Genomic DNA, 6,000 nt, shown 5'->3' with positions numbered 1-6,000 from the left:
TAAGGTTGTTCAGGAGATGCAACAGATTACAGCTAGAATATATGGTATTGAACAGCGAGTATCAGATACAGAGGATGCTCAAGTCAACATTGAAAAAAAGGCTAAGAGCATTGGAAGAAGAAAATAAAAAGCTGACTAGTAAGGCAGATGAAATGGAAAATCATTCAAGAAGAAACAATATTAGGCTAGTCAGGCTGCCTGAGTTTATCTCCTCATCCTACCTAATTGAGTTTGCTGAACAAACTTTACCTAAAATGCCGGGCTTAGAAATGGACATACAACAATTTCAAGTAGAAAAAGCACATAGGATTGGATTAAACAACCCAGTACTACAGAGTCAACAGAAATCCAGAGTAGTTATTATAAAATATCTCAGCTTCTAGCCTAAGAGCATACAGAAGTATGCAAAAAAAAAAATTTGAGTATTTTTTTTTTTTTTTTTTTGCTGTTTCAGGACTATTGTGCAGATCTATCAAAACGCAGGAAACATTTTTCTGAAGTATGCCAAAAAATTAGTCAAGGAAAAAAAAACAATTTGCACTGTTATACCCAGCAAAATTGAAAATTCAGCAAGGGGAAAAGGGGGAAGCATTTCAGATATTTTACTCTCCAGCAAAGGCGACTAGATTCCTTGACCAAGGACTATACAATGCTTAGATGAATATCACTAATAATGCCTATTGGGTGAAATATATATATAGCTAGACTAATGAAGTTTTTAATAGAACTTTTAAATATATTGAGTATGCTGTTGAGTTGTATTAGCTGGGGGATGGGTAGAATGTTGTTATTTGATATCTCTAGAGGGAACAGGGTAATAACACTGAATGAGGAGCATTATGGGATATGTTTAGTTAAACACATGAAGTATTTAATATTCACATTACTGGATAGATGGAATCTACAAAACACTATGAGTTACTAAAAAGGATTCTGGGATTTTGTTCCTATTTTTTTTTCTTCTCTTTTTCCCCCCTGTTGTTTACAAAGATACATTTCACTAAATTTTTTATAAATATTATATTAATAAGGAGTGGAACACGAAGTTATAACTTTAATCTTGAATTTTCTATAGTATATAAGTATATATATATATATATATATATATATATATATATATATAAAAGTATATATATATATATATATATATATACACACACACACACCTAGAGTACACTTATTATTTTCACTATTTAAATCCTGTTTTGGGGTTATTTCATAATAGTATATTAGGATTTAATCACTTGCCATGGGGAGAGTTAGCAATTAACCACTCCATCCTGAGAAAGGTCAGGATACATACCTATAGATCAACTAGTGCAATAACAAAAGTTGAAGAAAATCAATATAGATGTCACACACTTACTTTTAAAGTGCATATGACATTTTTCTTTTTTTGTTTTCTCCTTTTTTATTACTTATCTTTCTTTACTTTTTCTTGATTATAAATCGTTTATGTTCATTGCTTATTGGTATGTATTGATATATTGCGAGTGTTTTCATCTTTCGCTACATAGATGGTAAAAATTATCACCTGGAACGTAGGGGGAATAAATTCCCCTATAAAAAGAAAGGCCATATTGAACCACCTAAGGAAACTCAATATAGATATTGCATGTGTTCAAGAAACTCATTTAACGGATAGAGAACATATTAAATTAAAAACAGGCTGGGTACAAGAAGTCATTTACTCATTTAATAGTTCATCACGAGGCGTAGCTATATTATTCCATAAAAGATTGGAATATAAAATTGAGAGTTCATATATAGATACAAAGGGTAGAATTATAATACTAAATTTAATAATAAAAAAACAAAAATATACATTATCTAACATATATGGCCCAAAATAACAAGATGTTAAATTCTGGAATAAATTTCAAAAGCTTGCACAAAGATATACTGAAAATAAAGTCATAATACTAAGAGACTTCAATGTGACTCCCAATCCTTTGATAGATAGAAAATCAATGAAAATAGAATATAAAATTAAATCTCGATATAACTATGAAAAAAAGATAATTCAATCCCTATGTGCCAATTTGGGGATAGAAGACATATGGCGTAAAAAGAAACCCTGATAGTCTAGACTACACACATTCATCACATTCTAATAACTCTATGTCAAGAATAGACTACTGTCTTACATCATATGAGTTAAATATATCAGTGGAAGAGGTAAAAATCTTGCAGTTTAATTTTTCAGATCATGCCCCTGTATTATTATCCTTAAAAGGCAGAAAAAATATGGTAATGTAAATAATTTCATATATCTTAAGTATTTATATAAAATCAGAAAAGTGGAATACATTTCTAGAGGAAAAATGGGAAGAATATGGGGCTAATAACAGGCAACATAGCAATAATGAACAATTATACTGGGAAACATCCAAAGCAACGCTGAAAGCAGAGATGATCTATTATTTAAATTAAATTAAGAAAAAGAATCGGGAAGAAGAGTTAAGGATAAAGAATCAAGTAGAAAAAGCATATGGTCAATATAGAACGGAACCAACAATTCACAATAAAAATGTATACTTTACTGTTAAAAAAAGAAAAAAAGATTTAATTCTATTTAATAAATCACAAGAAGAGCTTAAAAAAGATCTGCAAAATATTATAGATGGAGTAATAGATCAGGCAGACTGCTAGCTAATGTATTAAAAGAGGAAAATAATTTAATCATATATATGCAATAAAAGAACAAGATTATATTTATAAAGACACATACAATATTACCAAATGCTTTATGAAATATTATCAAAATCTATATAAATCACAGGGAACAAATATTAAGAATCAACAGATCCTATGGAATGAAATTAACCTCCCACAAGTAACAGAGGAACAGGGCAGAATACTCAATAAAAAAATAGACAAAGATGAGATTCAGAAAGTTATACAAAAACTACCTTTATCTAAAGCATCGGGACCAGATGGACTCCCGGCAGAGTATTATAAGGCACTGATTCAGAAAATAATAGATCCATTGCATCAAGTATTTCAAGATATATATGAGGGGAAGGAGAGAATTTCACCTATATTTAAAATAGTAAATATGGTAGTTATACCAAAACCTGGGAAAGATCAATTACAACCTCAGTCCTATATACCAATATCATTAACAAACGTTGATTATAAAATTTTAATGAAAAGTTTAGCAAATATATTAAATGCTATACTACCGTATATTATTTCTGAAGAACAGGTTGGCTTTATGACAGGAAGAACATCGGTAAAACATATCAGAAATACTCTACACACTATTGAAAAATTCTGGCAAAAGGAAAAGCGGGATATCCTATCGGTGGCCTTTCTGTTATCGGTTGATGCTGAAAAGGCTTTCGATAGGATTGAATGGAATCATTTGTTATATACTATGGATAGAGTGAATATAAAGGGAAATTTTCTTGACTATATTAAAGCAATTTATACCCTGACAGATGCATATATGTGTATTAATTGTTGTACATCTACACCAATTCAATTGTATAGAGGCACTGGCCAGGGATGTCCCCTTTCTCCGCTTCTCTTCAACTTAGCATTAGAGCCACTAATATACCTCTTAAAAAAAGGCTGACAAGGCATTTTGATAGAGAAAACATATTTACAGATAGTGCTATTTGCGGATGATTTGCTCCTTTATGTATCAGATCCTGAGATATATGTAGACAAAATTATAGAGAACATTCTCCTATTTGGAGATATCTCAGGATATAAGATTAATATGAAAAAATCTCAAATACTGTAGTTATATAAGAACGTAAAGAGTAAAAATGATATCTTTGATGAAGTAAGAGTATATGAACTACTTGGGAATAAAAATATCTAATAACCGTAATACTATATATGATCTGAACTTCCCACCGTTAATTAAAAATATGGTGAAAGATCTTAAAATATGGCAGAATTTAAACTTAACCGATAGAGTCCATGTAATTAAAATGTCTATCCTACCCAGACTATTATACCCCATACATATGTTACCATTAAGAATCCCCAATAAGGACCTTAAACTATTGAACATAGCGATAAGGAATTTTATCTGGAAACAGAATAAATCAATTATCAGTATTTCTAAACTACAAATGCCAGAAAATAAAATAGGATGGAGTATGCCAAGTATAAAATACTACAATTGGGCGGCACTGGCAAGATATAATCTTGAATGGATAACAGGAAGGGAAAAATATACCAACATGAAATTAGAACAAAAACTGATCAAGCCTATATCAGTATCTTATTTACCTTATGCTGCCATAGCAGAGATCCCAAAAAATATTAAAACACATATAGTATTTCGTGACTGCCTATCAACGTGGAAGCTCATTAATAAATGCTTTGAGACAGATAATAAATATTTACAATATATCCCCATAGTGGGGAATCCCAAATTTCCAATGGGTAATAATTATCCTTTCCAGAATTGGAATAGATATGGGATAAATAAAATAGGAGATCTATGTCAAGAACATAAACAAGGTATATACTCCTCTCAAGAGATTCTTAATAAGTATAAGGTAAAAATTAAAAATCATTTCCACTATATCCAGATTGAATCATATATATAAAAAAAGTGCTTAGAGCGTCCCCAAATATCTGTAGTAAAAATATAATAGTAGAAATGTCTATCTATCTATCTATTGGGTACTTGTAAAGCACAAACTAATCACCCGTGAGGGTCTCAAGGAACTATGGGAGGGGGGGAGAGGGAGGCTAAGGGAAGACGATTCAGTTGAAGAGCCAGGTCTTGAGGTCCTTCCTGAAGTTTGTAAGGGAGGTGGATTGTCTGAGGTGCAACGGGAGGGAGTTCCATGATCTTGCTGCCATATAGGAGAAGGATTTTCCTCCAGCTGTTTTTTTCTTGATGCGGGGGATGACTGCGAGTGCTTGGTCGGCAGAGCGGAGTTGTCTGGAGGGGGTATAGAAATTGACACGGTGGTTGATGTATTCAGGACAGATATTGTGGAGGGCCTTGAATGCATGGGTTAGGAGCTTGAAGGTGATTCTCTTGTTGACGGGGAGCCAGTGTAGGTTCCTTAGGTGTTCAGTGATGTGGTTTTGGTGAGGGATGTCGAGGATGAGTCTGGCCAAGGTGTTCTAGATGTGTTGGAGTCGTTTCTGGAGTTTGATGGTGGACCCGGCGTAGAGTTCATTGCCGTAGTCCAGTCGACTACTGACGAGGGCGTGGGTGACAGATTTTCTAGTTTCGGTGGGGAGCCACTTGAAGATTTTTCGCAGTAGGTGGAGTATGTGAAAACAAGTCGAAGAGACAGCGTTGACTTGGCGGTCCATGGAAAGTGATGAGTCGAGGATGACGCCTAGATTTCGTGCATGGTGTGTTGGAGTTGGAGGGTGTGCGAGGGCTGTGGGCCACCAGGAGTCATCCCATGCAGATTTGGTGTGTCCAAGGAGGAGGATTTCGGTCTTGTCAGTGTTGAGTTTGAGACGGTTGTTGTTCATCCAGCTGGCGATTGCTGTAAGTCCTTCGTGGATGTTTTTCTTGGCGGTGGCGGGGTCTTGGGTGAGTGAGATGATTAACTGGGTGTCGTCAGTGTTGGAGATGATGTTGAGGTTGTGTTGTCGGACGATGGCGGCGAGGGGGGCCATATAGATGTTGAAGAGGGTGGGGCTAAGAGAAGAGCCTTGGGGTACGCCGCAGCTGATTGCTGTGGGATTGGAGGAGAAGGGTGGGAGTCTGACTTTCTGGGTTCTGCCACTGAGGAAGGAGGTGATCCATTCCAGGACCTTATTGCGGAAGCCGGCATCGTGTAGGCGCGTGAGGAGGGTGCTGTGGTCTACAGTGTCGAATGCGGCTGAGAGGTCTAGAAGGATGAGGGCAGCAATCTCTCCTTGGTCGAGCAGGGACCCGTTGCTCAGTGTGCCTAGAGGGATATGGCTGCACCTCACTGACGAGGCCCACAATAGGCCGAAACATACATCTGGGGTTTTTGCCGTTTCTCTCGTTCAGAGAGGGATTGCTTGCTATTTCGGGGCTGG

Source organism: Bombina bombina, chromosome 1 (assembly GCF_027579735.1).
Source record: "Bombina bombina isolate aBomBom1 chromosome 1, aBomBom1.pri, whole genome shotgun sequence".
Taxonomy (NCBI): domain Eukaryota; kingdom Metazoa; phylum Chordata; class Amphibia; order Anura; family Bombinatoridae; genus Bombina; species Bombina bombina.
The sequence above is the reverse complement of the archived record's forward strand: the minus strand, read 5'-3'. Positions refer to the sequence as shown.